Raw genomic sequence first — 19,269 nt, 5'->3', positions numbered from 1 at the left:
TAATCCGATCTTCTGCTTCACCAATCCTCCTTTTCTTTCCTTCTACTGTGTTCTTCAGTTCAGAAATTGTATTCTTCATTTCCTCTTGACCTTTGTTGAAAGTTGCTATTTCCTTTTTCATATTTATATAGTTGCAGTGAGATTGATGTAGTTTCCATCTAATTTCTGATAGCTCATTTGAGTTCATTGAACTTCCTGATAATCATTGTTTTGAACTCACTATATGATAGTCGAGTTACCTCTATTTCATTTAGAATTTTTTCTGAGTCTTCTTCCTTTCCCTTTAATTGGGGGTTGTTTCTTTGTTTTCTCATTGTTCATGGGTTTCTTCTTTTTTCTCTTTGTTTCTTAAATTGATCTGTTCTGATTCCCTGTAATTTTGGTGTGAACTTCTGTGGTAGAATATTTGTGAGATTCAGTGGTGCAATCTCCTTCATGTGTCCTGGTGTTCACAGCTTCCCCCTACTCTTTTTTTGTGATCAGTTGGAGGAGTAAGGTGAAATTATTTAAGACAGCAAGACAATCTACTATGATAATTACATTAGCAGCCAGTAGAGAAGTGATGGGTTATCCTTTGGCTCCTTATAATGTTAACCGTGATCCTCCACCCCACTATCCACGTTTTAGAAAGGATGGAAAGAGGGTAAGACTCTTATTGGGGAGGAGAGGATTGTTGGTTGTATCTAGAAAGCTGTGAGTCTGTGGGAGGTAAGATTCTAAGGTAGTGTTGGATTAAAGATTAGTATATAGGAGTAGTGTGTAAAAGAATAGAGACAATCCCCACAATAGTATAGTTCAGAAAATTGCAAGGTGGGCTGAGATCAGTTAGCGGTATTGAGTAGTATTTACAAATGTATGGACTAGGTCTTATTAACAGTAATAGTAAAGTGATGGTCTTGTGGCAGAATTGATGAGATCTAGTTAACAAGAATAAAGAGTATAGAACCTTGAGAAGTGTACTAATGGAACACAGATGAAGGATAGTAAATTATCAACATACTTCAACTCAGATAACAGGGTGAACCTATCAAATGATAGTATAACCAGCCAAGCAAAGAAGATTATAGAGAAAGAAAAAGAATATCAAAATATTATTAACATAAAAAATGTCAGAAAAGTGAAAAAAAGATAATACAAATTTACAGTAACTTGCAAGATTAAAAAAAAGGAAAGAAAAGCAGAAGATGTAGTGCAGGAGAGATAAATTTGGAGTGGGAAGAATAATATTAGGATGAATGGAAGAGAAACATAAGGGATTGCGAGATATAAAAATAAGAAGAATTGAAAAATAAAATGTCACATAAAACACAAGATAAATCATTCAACCAACAACAGCCAAAAAAACCAAACCAAACCAAACCAAACCAAACAAAACAAAATAAGAAAAACCTCTTGTTGGTTTCTAACTGGTCAGACCGGTTTTTCTGATCTTGCTGGGTTCAGCTGGCTGAGGGACCTTTGAAATGCTTCTCTCTCTTCCCAGCCAGATCTCAGCAAGACTGTCAGGTACCCTGGGCGCTCCCGAGCACACTTGCTCTCTAAAGCTCATTGCCGCGTTCTTCTGGACTGCAGCGTCCTGCAGTGTTCTAGCTCTCTGATCTCAGAAGGCACCCGCGACATTTTGGGACTCACTGCGCCTTCCCTGGGAATCATAAAAGTGTGCAACCCTTCTGGGTGCACAGCGCGCGGAAGTCAGGCTTCCCAATGGAGCACGCGACCCTTCTGGGTTCACAGCCCGCTTGCGAGTCAGGCTTCCTGATGGGGCGAGAGTGGAGCCCCTCCCAGCTCTTTGTTTTCCACCAATCCCCACCCCAACCATGCTAGGGGTGTTGGCGCCTTTCCTGACCAGGGGCAGTCGTGTTGGCTGGAGGCCCTCACTTCTCCCAGGTCTCTGGGTGGGTGTTCTTAGTCCCTGGGTGATTTTTTTCCCAGACCAACTGGCCAATCTGTTCCTTCAAGCAACACGTTCTCCCCTGGAGTTGCTCAACCCCCGTATTCGGGGGAGGGAGCAGCAACTCTCCTCTCCTGGGAGCCCTGCAGCAGACCCAGGAGCACCGGCCTGGGGACTGCACACCCCTAGACCCTGCGCTGATCCCTGGGTCCCTTTTGTTCTGAAGCAGTCTCCTTACCATCTGGTTTTTCAGTGATCACAATAATTTTTGATGTCCTGCTTTCAAAAGTGATTGGGTAACCTAGTCCACTTGCTCTGTTTCTCCACCGATCCGCGAGTTTACCTCCTCTTCACAGAAGCTGAAAAAAATGCTGCCTAGAGTAAAGCCGCCATCTTCCCGGACTTTAGGATTTTTGATAAAGATATTAGGTCACTACTTTAAGTTTATATAGCATTAAATAAACATTTCCTTTCCTTTTCACGAATCTCTGGCATTGAGAGATGTCTTTCCTCTGGCAGTGGACATAATGGACCTGGGGGCTTTTTTTCAATAATAGTGTATCGTCCCAGGTCCCCCTTGTTTGTTCTGTAACACCTCCACATTCCCAGGTGCCCTGAGGCAGTCCCGGGAACACCGGGCCTGGGGACTGCAACCCCCCTGGTCCCCGCACTGATCCCTCGGTCCCTTTTGTCCTGAAGCAGTCTTCTTCCATCTGGTTTTTCAATGATCGCTATAATTTTTGATGTCCTGTTTTCAAAAATGTTTCCATTGCTCTGTTCCTCCACTGATCCGTGAGTTTCCCTCCTCTTCACAGACGCTGAGAATCATGCTGCCTGGGGTAAAGCTGCCATCTTTAATACCTTATGTTGATTCTTCTAATCTATGAACACAGAATATCTTGGCATTTCATTGTATTTTTTAATCTCTTTTAATAATGCTTTGTAGTTTTCAGTATACAGGTCCTTTATATCCTATGTTAACTCTACTCTTAGTATTGCTGAACAGCAGTTGGGGTCCTGCTGCCTACCACTACCTTCTAGGCAAAATTCCAGACCCAAAGTTTTACCAATAAATGAAAAAAATATTTATTCAAAAGCTTCACAATTCCTAAATAACAGCTTTCCACATGAATTAGTCACTTAGGCCTATCAATTAAGGCTATATTCTTTAACTCTTTAGTTACAGCTTTAATCACTAACCTTATCAGTTAAGGCTAAACTTTTAACACCCAAGTTCTCCTATCATTCCCCATTTCATATTATTTCTATAGGGTTAGTTTACAAACTAAAACAACATAAGATACAAAACCTATACAACTTTGGAAGAATGTCAGGCTTCTGCCTTGACCCTGTTCCCTCTAGAACACCCAAAAGATGAACCTGCCACCCTCTGCCAGGCCAGACCAATCCTTGGCTGGGCCTGGAATTTCTTCTTATCCAAAATATCATCCAATGGGAAATGCAGGCAGCTGCAGCATGATCACCCAGGCATCAATGAGGAAGAAAAGAGCCCAAGAGCCACAGAAAACCCATGCCTGCCTATTGTAGAGCATTTCTTTTATTTCAAATCTTCTTTCCCATAATTCCTTGTGCTCTGGAGGCATTCAGCTTCTCAGCCAATCCCATCCTACTCTGTTTACCATCACCTTGGCAAATTCCTCCTAAGGCCCCTCTCTACTTCCCCTCAGTGATCTGATCAGATCTCTCTGTATCACTAGGTATTTTATTCTTCTTATTGCAATTGCAAAAACAATTGTTTATTAACTTTTTTTTTTGTTCTGAATTTCATTGTTAGTGTATAGGGAAGCAGTGGATTTTGCATTTTTCTACAACTTTGATATATTTGTTTATTGTTTCTAATAGTTTTTTTGTGGAGTGTTTAAGGTTTTCTCTGTATAGAATCATGTCCTATGCAAAAAGGTGACAAGTTTACTTCTTTATTTCTGATGTGGATGCCTTTTATTTCTTTCTAAAGAAAAGATCCAGAAATTCCACTGCTGGGAACATGCCCTAAGAATCCTAAAATGCCAATTCAAGAACTTATGCACCCCTATGTAGATAGCAGCGCTATGTACAGTAGTGCTGGGAACAGTCTAAGTGCTCATCAGTAAATGAATGGATCAAAAAACTGGCACGTTTACACAATGGAATAATATGCAGCAGAAGAACTGGAGAATATTATGCTGTCAATGAAAGACAAATGCCATAGATCTCACCTCTAAGGGAAACCTAATGGAAAAAATAAACTAAAAAAACAAAATAGAACCAGAAGCATGGAAACATGGAACAGACTGACAGTGACCAGAGGGGAGGCGGAGGGATATAATGATGGAAAGAAGGAGAAGGGACTAGCCAAAGAACATGTACGAATGACCTATGGAAATGGACAACAGTGTGGGGAGCCACTGTGGGAGTGGGGGGTGAGCTGGGCAGAGTAGGACAAAGGGGGAAAAATGAGACAACCATAATAGAGTAACAATAAAAAATTAAAAATGCAAATAAAAGTAACAAATTAAGAAAAAATAAATTTTCTTATATAGACACAAGCAGTCCCCTTTGACCTATTTCCTCTTTAGGTCTGCATCTCATCTTTGATCATTTTTTCATATTTTATTCCAATGCATTTTTCACTATACAATTGTAATTACCTGCCACAGACTGTATGTTTGTGTACCCCCAAAATCCATGTGTTGAAACCTAATTCCTAAGCTAATGGTATTTAAAAATGAGGACTCTGGGAGGTGATCAGATCATGAGAGTAGAGTCCTCCAGAGTCCTCTTCATGGGATTAGTGACCTTACAAGATGTGACCCAAAAGAAAGCTTGCTTCCTCTCTTTATGCTCTCCATCATGTGAAGATACAGCCAAGCATACATCTGCAAATCAGGAAGAGCTCTCACCAGAAACTGAATTAGCCAGCACCTGGATCTTGGACTTTACAATTTCTGGAACTGTGAGAAATAAATTTCTGTTGTTTAAGCCACTGACACTATGGTATCTTGTTATAGTAGCCCCCATTGACTAAAGCATCATCTGTATGTGCCATGTTTTATCAGGCTCTCTTTCCTTTGCATGTGTTATTTTTACTTCATGGAATGACCTTTCCCCTGCCTTTTTAATGTCACACTTTATTTAACCCAATATACCCTCTAACATGTAATCAATAGATCAAAAAATTATTGAGATATTTTACATTTGCTTTTATGACTATGTTTTCAAAATTCAATGTATATTATATACTTACATCATATTTCAGTTCAAGTAAAAATTTAGTTTCATAGTCATATTGGCCATATTTCAAGTGCTTAATAGCCACATGTAAACAGAGGTTTCCACACTAGACTTTATAGTTCTACAGGATCCTGGGAAGATTTACCTTGACATAGTTATCCATTAAAAACAAACCAAAAAATGACAGAATTGTCATAAAGAAATTGGCAATATAGATTGCAGTATCATAAGAATGACTAAGCATTGATTGGGAATCTTGGTAGAATGAGAGTTGACATACTATTTTTTCCTTCTTAAATTCTTTGTTTTATATCTGGCTGTTTTCCATGATTTTTTTTCTCATCTATCTCCAATCTTGTATTCTTGGAGGAAGCAGAAAACAGCCCCTGATCTCACAAACTGGTCTAGTAGTCTATTTTCATGCCTCCACAGCCTCATATGTTAATCCTAGATTCATTGACCTGTGCTATATGATGGTCTATTTGCTTGCTGTTTCTCACATTTAATGGTGGGCTCCTTGAGGGCACAAACTAGATTTTCCTTCTCCCTCATGCCATGGTCGTTCCTGACACAGACATATGATAATTATCATTTGTTGAATGAAAGGACATCAGCCTCTTTTCATAAGCCTTAATTAGGACCAGGCACTAAAAAGTGTCAATTTAAATGTGATTTGAGTTCAAATCAATGGGAAGAAGTACTTCTACCTTGCTCCTATCTGAAGTACTGACTCCATTTATCACATTTATTGAGAACATATGTATACTTTTGAAACTTTATTGTATGATATATCTTTAGGGCATTTTGCCACATCCCATTAAAATTCCAAACTTTGTTGGATGGGAGGCTTTTCAAGACATTATTAGTTATTGTTAAATGTTTCCATTGACTGTGACAGCCAGATGAAGATAAGGTTCTTTGGGAAAACATAAAATATGAGAAAGAGGGACTTAAATATCTTGGAGAGAATAAACTATGCAAGAGGCAGACAAAAGCAGGAAAATAGTAAAAACAATTATTTCTAATATCATATCTTTTCCCATTAAATAGATCTACATTCTGCTCTAAGGCCTAAAGTGGGCAGTTCATTAAAATACAGACATTGATTCAGTCAGATCTCTATTTAAATTCAACCTTTAAAATTCTCAACTCTTTGACTGAGGGAAAAGTTTTCAGCATCTTTGAGCTACATCTGTCATATCAGAAAAGGTGGGTACAGAATGCAAATCTTATAGGGGTACCTAGGAGTATGATACATGCCTATTGCACACCTTACATGGTATTGGAGTCAATAATCATGAAATCAATAAATGTTACCACATGAATCCTTTTGTGCTGTGCTCAAGAACATCCATGATATGTTAATAATATAATGTTTTGTCCAACAAAAGAATGCCAACAATAGACACCCACATCTATTCCCTGTGTTTGTTTCATGCATTTGACCATGTAACCTTCCACATGTCATTTCCATGTCAGAAGTGTTTAACAGATTTACCCCTACTTTAAAAATAAACAGAATTGTTCATGAATTTTAAGCAAAGCCTATGGGTTGGAGTGTTTGTTTTGTTTTGGGGTGAATAAACAGAAACATTTCCTTATTATTTGCATTTTGGGAACCATTTACTTGGCCACTGAAACATCTACCTAAATACATGTACAAAATTTTAGCATATTGTATGCTTATTAGATGTCTTCTATGTACTAATTTCACAGCTGCTTTACCTATCATCTCTATCATTACAGTGAAGGAGGTTAACAGTTAAGAATTGTACTGTGATTTTCTAAAACACCTTTCAATCTTACCTGGTATAAGCTTTGAATGTACTTAAATAGCATATATATTTCAGCACAGGGTTACATTCATTGCCCCAAATAGGGAGGCTACATTCCAAGACTCTGACATCATCTCAGTATGAAAATGTCTCAAAGGTTAAGATACAACTGCTGGATGTGATGCTGACACATAGAGACCCCGCAGGCACCTCACTTGTTTAGTAAAAAATCTGCTGATGCAGTTGGGTTTGGCCTGAGCTTGAGCTCAGAGCTCATAATATCCTGTTCCACCTCAAAATCAAATACAAGTCAATCAAAAGTTATTTTGGGCCTCCACTAAAGAGGCATGAATGGAGATACAGTGAAGCCTCATAATGTATATGCCAAGCTGCTTTTATTTTCAAAACACAATTTAAAAAGGCCACCCTAGGCATAACATCTATTTAGACAAATTTGAGGTGTTTACCTTGTAGGGTAAATGAAGTCCGTCAAGCTCCCTCACCTGGATGTCTGGGCAACTAATAGAAGCAGTATTCCCATAGCCTTGAGTGGGCCAACATGTGCAGAATCACACTTTGTTATACAGTATCTTGGTACGCTGCCAGCTATGTGTGCATTTAGTATATAAGGGAGTTGAGACTCCCTGCCAGTGTGACACATGGCTTGCGGCATACATGGATCAGCCCTACCCTTAAATAAAAGTATGTCAGGCATTCCTCCTGCTCTGTGCATTTTCTTTCCTCTGTCTGAGTCCCAAGTGACCCTGTCAGGCCTTGAAAAGCTGAAAGACAATTGGCCTAATTGGAAGGATTTGTTGCAGTATGGTATGGATATTGAAGAGTCCTCAGGTCCCCCAGAGGGGGCCTGGAAGGGTGGTTGGTCACCAGAATGCGTTATCTGGTGGTGAGTTTCCTGGTAGTGGGCTTCCTCCCCCTAGAATTGGCCCAGTGTTAGTGGCTCACCCAACATGGTAGAGGAGGCCCTGTGGGTAGTCAGGGACTGACTACCCCAGAAAAACCAAGTGTCCAAGCAGCCAGGAGCCCATGGGCTGGGTGTTTCTTTCAGCTTTGCGAGTTGAGGCAGAGACTGCACTTCGTGACACGGCAAAGTTAAGTGAACTCCAAGGAAGAAAGGAAACCTTGGAGGAACACAGAGGCAGAAAGAAAGCCTTCAAATGTTCACCCTGGAGGAAACTTCCAAAATGCAGAGCCGTGACAATCTCCCTTCCCAATTGTAGTGAACATTTCAGAAGAAGAGGAGGGGAATTGCTACTTCAGTAGCCCTTTTCCCTCCCCTACCCTATACAGACATGGAACACAGTTGCTGAGAGTGACTGGGCCAAAGGACTGAGACACGGGTTGGGTACTCTGGCAGTGGTGGCACTGGTGCTGGAAAGCTCTGCAGCCAGTGGGCTGGTAGATAGAGGCAGGGCTCCCCATGGGCAAGTTGTATGCCCTGCTGCTTCTGTGTGCCAAGGCTGTGTCTGTGGAGCCGAGCATTGTCGTGGTGTTCTAGGATGCAGTGCCACCATGGGTGCTTGGCCTGGGGGCAGCATGGCTGCTGGCACTGGTAGCACCGGCACAGGGCCTCCAGCTCTGGTGCTGGTGCTGGTGTTGGCACCAGCTGAGGTGCAGGTGCTACACAAGAATGGCTCAGAAGCACAGCTTGTAGCAGCGCTGCACCTGGAGCCAGCAAGGTGCAGGGCTGTGCTGCTCACCTTGCCCATGGCCTTGCCAGTGAGGCTTCTGATCCAAGCAGAAGGCGGTGGCCATAGCCACAGGGGCAGAAACAACAGCGGGGCAAACGAGAGATGTAGCAGCAGTGTCAGGAGTCAGCACTCACCCAGGTGGAATGAGCTGGGTGGATGCAGGAGACATGCTAGATACTGCTGCCTGGGCCTAAACACACTAGCAGAAGAGGCAGTGCAGCTGCAGGAGGAGCCCACAGAATGTGCAGTGAGCATGGGTCTCCAGGCATCAGTACTGTGTAAGTGCGAGTTCCCAGTGCCTGTACACTGGTATCCAATACAGGCCTCCATTGTCTATCAAAAACCCAGGGTGTGCCTGGAAAGACCTGTCTTGTGCATCTGGAGGACCATTTGGCTATCCCAACCTTCCTAAGAAGAGGAAGGAAAAATCCTTTCAAGTTTTGAATAGGGGGAAAGACCAAGAAACCCATCTACAAGGGATGGGCAGGGACTGGAAAAGGTGAAGACTTTGTGGCTTTCCCTGGGTACTGGGCAACTACTGCCCAATAAGTATATTCTTTATGTGTTCCCTATTCCTGACTATTTCATGGGCATTAATGTGCTCCAAGAATTGCGGCCGCAAACCACTGTGATGCAGCTCCACACATTTTTGGGCCTGCTTAGAGTAGAGTGGGCAGAACTGCAAGCTCTGTGGCTCATGGCTGCCAATCAAGCACTGCCCCTGACTATTTGCACAGAGAGTTGGGTGGTATACTGGGGGCTAACATTGTGGATCTCCACATGGCATGCAAATCAATGGATGGTTATACATAGGTCATTATGGGGAGAGGCCTTGGGGCAAGATCTATAGGGATTAGGCCACCAGAAGAAACTCACTGTATGCACCCCTTGTCTTCCCCAGTAATGATGAGGCTAACACTCTAGCCAACGTGCAATGGTTAGAGATGGCGTCTACCAGCCCGTGAGGTAGGGAAGTAGCCCAGTGGCTACCCCATCAGCTCTTATGGTACAGTAGTCTCTTAAAACAGGGCTTGCAAGCCACAGCTGCCACCCTCACACTGGGGCGCTAGACGAAATGCTTGTGAACTGTCCTCTGGACTCTAAATGAGAGGAGTCATAGCGGCGGGGCGCTCTAATGGAAGACTTACTCCAGTGGACTGCTGCTCCCATTCAGCTGTAGGTACATATTAAGAATGCCTTGCTAAAACCAAGCATGGGAAAAACAGAATATTCTCTTGCTTGCACCTGAGGGCCTGGAGTGAGGGCAAACAGCCACTTGGGAAATAATAGGCCCCACATTTGTTGGGTGGCTCTTGTTATCCCCTGGGGACAAGGGGTGGAGAGTAACTTTCAAGTAGTGCCCTGGGTGATTAGGACATGCCCCCCAATCTTAAAAGTGACATACCCAGAGCCAGCAGATCACAAAATGCTTCTTTGTGGCACCTTTGTGATATCCTTATGGCCCATTATGAGTTCTCCACTGTTGTTGCAAGTAGATTCTGAACCCCCAGTTGAGGCACACAAGGTATAGTATTCACACCCAGGAAGGCCCTCTCTGTCAGCCACTGTCTCATCTGCTGACCAGAAATTTGCATGTATATTGTCTGAGGGTCATGAATTGCCATTGTTGATGTCTATAACTTCATTTTAATTTCACACTTAGGGTACAAAGTAACACCTTACTGGGCTGGGTTCATATCTATGCCTCAATGGCTAACCAATCAGCATGCTGAGTCTGCACTGAAATTCCCCTGGGCACATCAGCCGGCCTCCCATGGCACTTCTAACTTATGCCTCAAACTGGACTGGTTACAGCACCAGTGGAATAGTGCACATCCCTTGTGGAATGTGACCTGGACCGACATCTACACTGGCGCCAAGCAGCCATATGACTAGCTTTGACTGTTGGTCAACTGCTCCATGTGAGGTGCCTCTGGGCTGGACTTCAATAGGTCTCTGTCAGAATCATACTTGTAAGCATTGCTGGGAGGCACAGATCAGTGTGTGGGCTGTGGTTCCCACAGAGGTCCTCTGGGTATGTTGCTCACACGGGTGGCCTTACTTGCCTGGCAATGGACTGGCTGCTATACCTAGGGGTGGCCTTATTTGTTGCTTGCTACTACAGCTTGTACTGCTGCTACTGCACCTGGGTGTAGGACTCTGCCCTTCTTGCCAAGGGACTTTCATGGAAGACACCCTTGTGTAGATTATACTGTGAGGAACCCGGAAGGGGTAGATTGTAGGTTAAATGGAGTCAAAATTCATCACCCAGATTTCTGGGCAACTAAGATAAGCAGCATTCCCACAGCCTTGAGAATGGGCCTGATAAGCAGTATTCCTATAACCTTGAATGGGTCCACATGCACAGAATCATGTTTTGTCATACAATATCTTGGTACCCTGCCAGCTTTGTGTACATGTAGTATATAATGGAGTTGAGACTCCCTACTGGTGTAACACACTGCTTGAGGCGTGTGTGGATCAACCCACCCTGAATAAGAGCATGTTAGGCATTTCCACAGCTCTGTGCATTTCCTTCCATCTGCCCAAATCCCAAGTGAACCTGCCTGACCTTAAAAGGATACAACACCTACCTCCTCCAGCTTGTCTACTACAATCATAATTCTAGGAGGATAGCTGTCAGCGATGCAGTCATATTCTTTTCCATCATCAGTTACACCAATTAAGTCAATAGTCTGATAGCAAAACATGTTTCCTAAATTCTATAGGATTTGATTTTCACTGCCACTAGGAAAAGTACATTTTTAGGATTGACTAACAGAATATTCTAGTTTCTGAGTCAATCTTTCAATGAGTTTAAGAATGCCTTAAAAAGAGATAAACAAGACAGCTGAAGAAATTATCAATTAGGCCCCCATAATCTGTCTCTCTACCAAAATGTACTAAGCCTATCCAAGATTTTTAAAGAAATATATCTCTCACCCTGGCTGGCGTAGCTCAGTGGATTGAACGTGGGCTGTGAACCAAAGCATTACAGGTTTAATTCCCAGTCAGGGCACATGCCTGGATTGCAGGCCACATCCCCAGCGAGAGCCACGTGAGGGGCAACCACACACTGATGTTTCTCTCTCTCTCTTTCTCCCTCCCTTCCCCTCTATAAAAATAAATAAATAAAATCTTAAAAAAAATAAAAAAAGAAATATATCTCTCAAATTTCACATAATGTGTGCACACACACGTGCATGTACTCACATCTTCACATAGAATTGTATTTGAAAATCCTATATGTTGTACACTAGAACAATATTGGATTCATTCCTAGAAACCATGCTCAATCCCTGGGTTGAGCTGTGTCTTTCTATTCTAGTGCTTTCCTATCATTCTATGCCTACTTCTAGCAAAAAAAATGACATCCTAGCTAAACTATTAGTATGTTAGTGTAAATACGTATAGGCACTTATTGAGAACATGATTGTGTTTTATTCACCTGAAGTTTTCTTCAGCAAATCACACAAGGTTTGGTATATAGGGAGTGCTTAAGAAATATAAGTAAAATATAAATAAAAATGTATTTAAAGTAGAATAAATGTTAGAGACATTAACTGCTGATATAATTTTGAGGACCAGGTAATCTGTGTGGGAAGATGTTAGGGAGGTGATATGAAGAAGGTGGGAATAGGTCACTAGTAAGTGGTTGCAAAGAATTTATATTTATTCATTTTCATTTAAAATGGCATTTTGAGTTTCACTTTAAATTCTTCATTCATTTATTCACTCAGAAATACAGTATATTAAGTGTCTTTTCTGAATCACATTGCATAGTGAATCCCAGAGTTGTAACAGTGAATAAGAAAGGCTCTTGAGGAGAGTAGTATGTTCTCAAGGATCATGCAATTGCATCTGCTAGACAATGACATATTAATTTAAATGAACTCTTAATTTAAAATATGAAGGAGAAAAATAATATCTTCAATTGGTAGGTGAGAACACTAAAGCTCAGGCACTGTAAGTAATACATCATATATCTAGGAGAGGTTGATGTAGTATTCAAACCTAAGACTATCACCTAGCAGTTCTTCCTATTTTTTTTTACTACCCCATAATGCCTTTAATAGACAGGAGGTTGTGGGTAGGTAAAGGGAACCAGACTGTATGGTGGTAAGGAACATGCCCTTTCTATAATAAGGTGCATAATGGCAAGCCAGATTTGTTTTCGGGTGTGTTACATTAGGGCTTTACTTATTGACCACTCTGAGTAGCTTCCCCTCTGAGCAGCCAATTTAGTCACCAAGGCAGTGAAAATAGGTTTTCTAGATGTTTTCCTTTGCTCTAGCCCCAGGAACTGACCACAGCACCTCACCCCACCCCAAATTAGTTCTCAACAGAAAGCACTTTGGTTACCAGTTTTTTTTGAACCATGGAGGCTGACTTTAGATCCAGCCTGAGCATAATTCCAAAAACCACACATAAAGAGAATGATGTGGCATAGAAAACAGGACTGGATGGACAGAGATTATCTGACAGAAGCATCTAGTTTATTTGCCATTAATAACAAGGCATCCTACTTCCCTGGGCCTGTTCCAACCTGGTAGTAGTTACTCCCTGGGGATGGCCTCCTACCCCAACCCCCTGCCTTGGCTGAGCGGAACCACTGCAGAGGCATCTATGGACTTGAATTATTATTTCTAAAAACAGCAGTACCCTACAGAGTTCTAACCTCTGAATGACTTCTCCATTCACAAAGCAGAATTCTGTCTACCTGGCCTTTCCAGTCTTCCACATTCCTCATAAATGAGGGCATTTAATGTCATACTAGTTCTCTTCTGTTTTCCATATAGGCACTCCCTTTAATAAATGCACAGGCAATTAATTTAATTAAAAGGTTAACACCAGAACAATCTAATCTTTACTCCCCACCATAATTATCTGATTTACCTGGGATTGTAACATATATGAGAATCATAGAGAAGGAAAGAAGGAAAAGGCATTAAGCCAGTTTTACAACTAGATAAATCAAAGAACAGCTGGGGAGGGCTCAGTGTAGTGAATAGAAGAACACAGCCATTTGAATTGAGATGTTCTGATTTTTATATCAGCAAGATTTTCATCACTGGGTTATCTGAGCAAGTCCCTTCTCTTTTCAATGGTTCATTTTTTTCTGATCTGTTAAATTACAAGGGTTTCTCAAACTTGCTGAAATATGAGAATCACATGAGATACTTATCAAAACATAGGTTTCCAGACATACATCAAATAAACCAAATGTGAACCTTCAGAGAAGAAGAGGTCACTTCTGGTGTTCATGCTGGACAAATACAGGTGCTCTGGGTAAAGGATCCCTGCATTCTTGTCCCGCTCTGACATCTTGGTCCATATGTGATGAGAGTCTAAGGCACCATTCCATTTGGGTTATGCATAGAAACAAAATCAAGGGTTCAGGATTTTTTCAGAAGTTCTTTGAAGATACCAAAATGTCAGAATACAGAAAGTCATGGTTACCCCTGGAAAAATTCAAAAGCCAAACAAATGTATTAGTTGCTTGCCAAACTCCCTTTTAGAGGTCTCTGCTTTGTCTCTGTTGCTCTACCCTTTACTCTAGGAACTCTTTGGTCCAGTGCTGATCTATGACTTATATAGTCTCCCCAGCATGTCCACCTAAAACATTAGGGCCCCATTCTCTCACCATATCTCATTTCCTGTCAATTTTCTATTCTCATGTCTGTGTCATTAGACAGTACCTGAGAATAAATTAATATTTATATATTAATAACTAGTTTGGGTAAAATGTATTTCCTCAGGCAGAGTATTTGCATTTTAACCAGGAATAACACCTAAATTTAAAAGAATGATTCTCTGTTGGAATTTTGAATAACATGCACAGTCTAGTGTGGACATTTTGGGGGCCACTGGGTTGCTTCTGGCATACTAAATCACATCATATCATGATATGATATCACATCATGAAATCAAATGAATTAATGGGGCTTTATTTTTTTAATACTTTGATGCATATAGATTTACCCACTAGGCTAAAATTATTTCTTCTTTATCTACATGAAAAGGAATTTTAAAAATTTAATATAAAATCCACTTAGCCTTTTCCAATTTTATGAACAAACTTATTATTTTCCCCATTAGAATCATCCCTGAATCACAGTCTACTAACAATGAAGCCTGATTCCCCCAATGCAAATCTAAAAATAAATTAGAACCATATGAAACATGTACTTCTTTGCTTAAGGTTTAGCAAGGAATTATGATGGTGTCAAAACCACACATTACTGCATATGAGAATAATTTAGTGCAATTTTTTCCTGTAAAGCTAAATGGACATACTTGATTTTCTAAGTAATATTTGCAACATTAATACCAAATGCCTAAGGATTTTCCTATATGGAGGTTAGACAATAAATGGAGGATAATGTTACTGGAAAGTACATAACTTAAAAAATATATTTTCACTTGTATTCATCTTATTAGTTCACATAAACTCTCAATAGGAAGGCCAAATGTTTTTTTTTTTTAATTTTGTCAAGAAATGCACAGCGACTCAGTGCCTAGATTCTACACACAGACTTTTTTAACAGGAATGGGTATCTACCATATTTAAACTGTGAGTTCCTAGGCAAGTGAATGGATTCCCTAAACTTTAGGTTTCTCAGTTAGAAAGTGAGTATTAAAATGCTATGTACACAGTACAATTTCTATGAAGAACAATTGAGGTCATGAATGCAAGAAGCTTAAAATAGCACATTGGCACCCAGTTATCACATAATATTAAGGATATGTATCATTATTGTTACCCAATAGCTTTCTTACACAGATGGATTATTAACTGAGGACAGTCCTTGCAAATCCAGTTCTTAATTACTGTCTATCACTTTGGTCTAAATCATGACTAACTTCCTTATAAATATGCTGAATAATAAAGGAAGTCCTGGAGAACATTATGCTAAGTGAATAAGCCAGTCAGAGACAGACAAATTCCATATGATTTCACTCATGTGTGCAATCTAATGAACAAACTGAACTAATAAGCAAAATAAAGACACACTCACAGTTGAGCAGGCTGATAGCTATTGGGGGAGTTAAGGGGTGGTGTCAAAAAGGAAAAAGGACTCATAGACTTGGGCAACAGTGTGGTGATTACAGGGGGAAGGAGGATGTAAGAGGGATAAATGGTAATGGTAATGGAATAAAACAAATTTTAAAGTAGCAGGTTAAAAAAAAGGAAATCTCAAGAATCTTTTTTACCCCTGGCAATTAAACCTGGCAGTCTTGTCCCAAGCCACGTTTTCCAGGCTTTGTCTCTTCCAGTCACCAGCCAGGGTAGCAGTACCCTTTCTCATATTTGCTCACCAGACCCCTCTGTATGTGGGAGGAGAAGCTTTAGGAGAAGAGCAAGAAAACTCTGTCTCTTTGTTCACCATAGGTTCCTCCTCCAATGAAAATGATGAACAGACATATTCATTGAAGGTACAATTGTGACTTTTGTTCTCCATGTGTCCATTTTAATTTATTACCTAATGATTTTATTTTTATTTTTCCATTACTATTAAAGAGAGAAGAAGACATAAAGGAAGGGGGAGAGAGAAGCATCAATTGGTTGCCTCCCATACATGCCTAGGCTGAGGTTGGAACACTCAACCTAGGTATGTGCCTGACCTGGAATGGGAGTCAAAACCATGAACTGTCAGTTACCAGATGGCAGTCCAAACAAATGAGCTACCCCTGCCAGGGCTATTCCATAATGATTTTAATGTGAATGAATCGGGGTGTCCCTTGATGAAGTCAGTAACTATTTACTGAGAGTGAACATTATAGCCAGTGCAATTCTAAGGACAAAACATGTATTAATGAAAAAGAAAAATAAGGTTTTCATTCACATGGCCCTTATATATGTATATACGTATACACATACAAATGACCAAATGCTTATAAGTAATTACAGGTATATCATGAAAGAAAAGTAGAGGTGGTATAATATAGTCAAGGATTTGGAGAAAAATAACATATAATAATAAAATGAGAAAAACAAATTACAGTTCGATAAAAATAAGGAGCAAAGGTGTTCTCTTCAGAACAGAATATATAAGAAGGCCATCTGAAGGAGGATGTAAAAAAACAAAAGCATGGTGCATGAAAGGAATTGAGGATGGGGCAAAAATGTAGCAGAAAGAGAAGCAGGGCCATCTTGTTTATAGTTTAGGAGGCAATGTTAAAGATTTGAATTTTTTTGACAGCAGTGTAAGTCATTGGAAAGTTTTTTCTCTAGAATAATTAAGAGCTCAGGATTATTATTTATTTTTGTAAATGATTTTATTGTTGTTCAATTACAGTTATTTGTATTTTCTCCCCACCATTCCCCTCCACCCCAGCCAAACCCACCTCCCTTCCTTGCTTCCACCCTCCCCCTTGGTTTTGTCCATGTGTCCTTGATCGTAGTTCCTGAAAACCCTTCTCCCCATTGTCGTCTCCCCCCTCCCCTCTTGTTATTGTTTGATTGTTCTCAATTTCAATGTCTCTGGTTATATTTTGTTTGCCTTTTTTCTTTTGTTGATTATGTTTGAATGTGATAGGTAATTTACGATATAAAGGAAGTGTTGTTGACTGTTTGAGGTACCATAATAATACAGTGGTGAAGATTTTTGTCTCTATTTATTTTTATTTTATTTGGGTATAATGGACATAGAAGTTTCAGGTATACAACATAATTTTTCAATATTTGTATATTTTGCAAAACAATCACTGCAGTAAGTCCAATTAACATGTATCACCATTAAAAAACAGCTCAGGATTATTTTAAAGAGATCTCTCTGGCTGCAATATAGAGAAGTAGAACTTGTAAATTATTAAGATGGGTATAAAAAGAGATGAAAAAATGATAGGGGAGGTAGGAGAGATTCTGGATTGAAAAAATTTAAGAAAAAGTTATTGTTTACTGCAGTGAGCAATATTAAAGTAAGATAATTGGGACATGCTGAGTTTGATTGCTCTCTAGGGCATCTCAGTGGAGATATTGTTGAGAAGAAAGCTGAATGTGTGCATAGGGAGGTAGGGAGGTCAGAGTAGTGATCTTGCTTAGTGCATAATGCATAGCATCAAAGCCATGGAAGTATAAGAATTAACTTAGGCAAAGAGTATATATAGTAAAAAAAAGAAATACAACAATCTAAATTGAACCTCGAGTAACTACCAATTTTAGAGTCTAGTTTTATTGTTCATTACAGTTGTCCCACATTTTCCCCCATTGCTCACACAAGATTTCTTCCCTCCTTCCTCCCTTTCTTCCTTTCTTCTTCCTTCTTCCCTCCTCCTCCTGCTTCCTCCCTTCCTCCCTCCCTCCCTCCCTTCCTCCCTCCCTTCCTTCCTTCCTTCCTTCCTTCCTTCCTTCCTTCCTTCCTTTTTCTCCTTCCTTCCTTCCTTTTTTCTTTTTCTTTTTATCCTTCTTTTTCTTTTCTTTCTTTTCACTGTAACCCACTTTAGTGCCAGCAGCCTATGAGCCAAGGTCAGACAATGGTTCAAGGACATAGTTTGCTCTGGCATGGCGCACTATGAAAAACCCAGGGGGGTTATGCCATAAATCCAAACCCATGAATATGCTTGTGAGTAATTATTGGGGTAATTATTGGTAACCTCTATTTCTTAATCCTTGTCTCAGAAAATCTCTTTAATAATCAGGATATGGTATGCTATAAAACTAATCTCAAAAGTTTATTTCTTTAATTTATCATATATCTATTTCAGGTTTTAAAGGCAAAAGAGGTTCAGACTAATAAACAATCCACTATACTTTAAACCCACAATCTCCATTCTATACAGTTAGAAAGAGAGAAAGCTGGGAAGTTGTATGTCAGTTTTTGTGTGCCTCAGTCATGAAGGTATGCCTGTTATTTCCTCTTACAGTTGCAGTGATCAGAACAAGTCACTCAGCCCTCTGTAACTAAAGGAGGGCTGGAGAATGCAGAGTAGTGCATGTAATTCTGGGAGACACCACTGTCTTTGCCACAGTATACTCTTCTGGTTACTTAGCATTTCTCCATTCTTTTTCCCCCCACACATATGATACATTCAAATCTTCAACAAATGATGAAACCCAAAGTGTCATTCATCCAAGATTTTAAGCTCAAAGTCTGGAATCTCGGGGTGATTTTCTATAGTTTTATTCAATGGTTCCAAACATAGCTTGTCCTAGACTAGAGGTCTATGAACAAAAAAGAATCATTTACATCACCTATACTGCACTGTTAAAATGGAATGAAGATGATGTGACCACAATAAACCCTGATCTCATTCAGAAAGGGGAAAGGAGAAGTAATGGGATCCATAAAAACCTGAATTCTAATAAGGAGAATACTGTCAAAGCCTCCAGTTCTGGGCTAAAGAACACTTTTTGACTAAATCTAATTTTGTTTCCAAAAAACAAAGGCCTTTGATTCTACTCTCTGGAGTGTTCTTGCTTTCCCATTATACTTCTGAGATATACCTAAAGTTAGCATTGACAATCTTTTTCATCCTGGGAGCTCTTGAAGAAAGCTGAAAGACCTAAAAGTTGGTTTGAGTCTCAAAGAATTTATAATTTAACTCATGCTCCTGGTTTCTTAGCAATATGATTCTCTAAAAAAATACTGGATTTCCTATTTATTTAATATCAATTTGTTTAAAGTCAATGCTTATATTTACTTTCTCATTTTCAAACCCC

General features: G+C 40.1%; 1 non-coding gene across 1 annotated transcript; it reads right to left on the bottom strand.

Moving 5' to 3' along the window:
- Nucleotides 1-18,033: 18,033 nt before the first annotated feature.
- Nucleotides 18,034-18,164, bottom strand: LOC123826634. Its single transcript, XR_006787098.1, has one exon. It is a non-coding gene; the product is annotated as a small nucleolar RNA SNORA42/SNORA80 family (small nucleolar RNA).
- Between the last annotated feature and the right edge of the window lie 1,105 nt (nt 18,165-19,269).

Source organism: Phyllostomus hastatus, unplaced genomic scaffold (genome assembly GCF_019186645.2).
Source record: "Phyllostomus hastatus isolate PE091 unplaced genomic scaffold, TTU_PhHast_1.1 phas_contig_84, whole genome shotgun sequence".
NCBI classification, from domain to species: domain Eukaryota; kingdom Metazoa; phylum Chordata; class Mammalia; order Chiroptera; family Phyllostomidae; genus Phyllostomus; species Phyllostomus hastatus.
The sequence above is the reverse complement of the archived record's forward strand: the minus strand, read 5'-3'. Positions and strand labels throughout refer to the sequence as shown.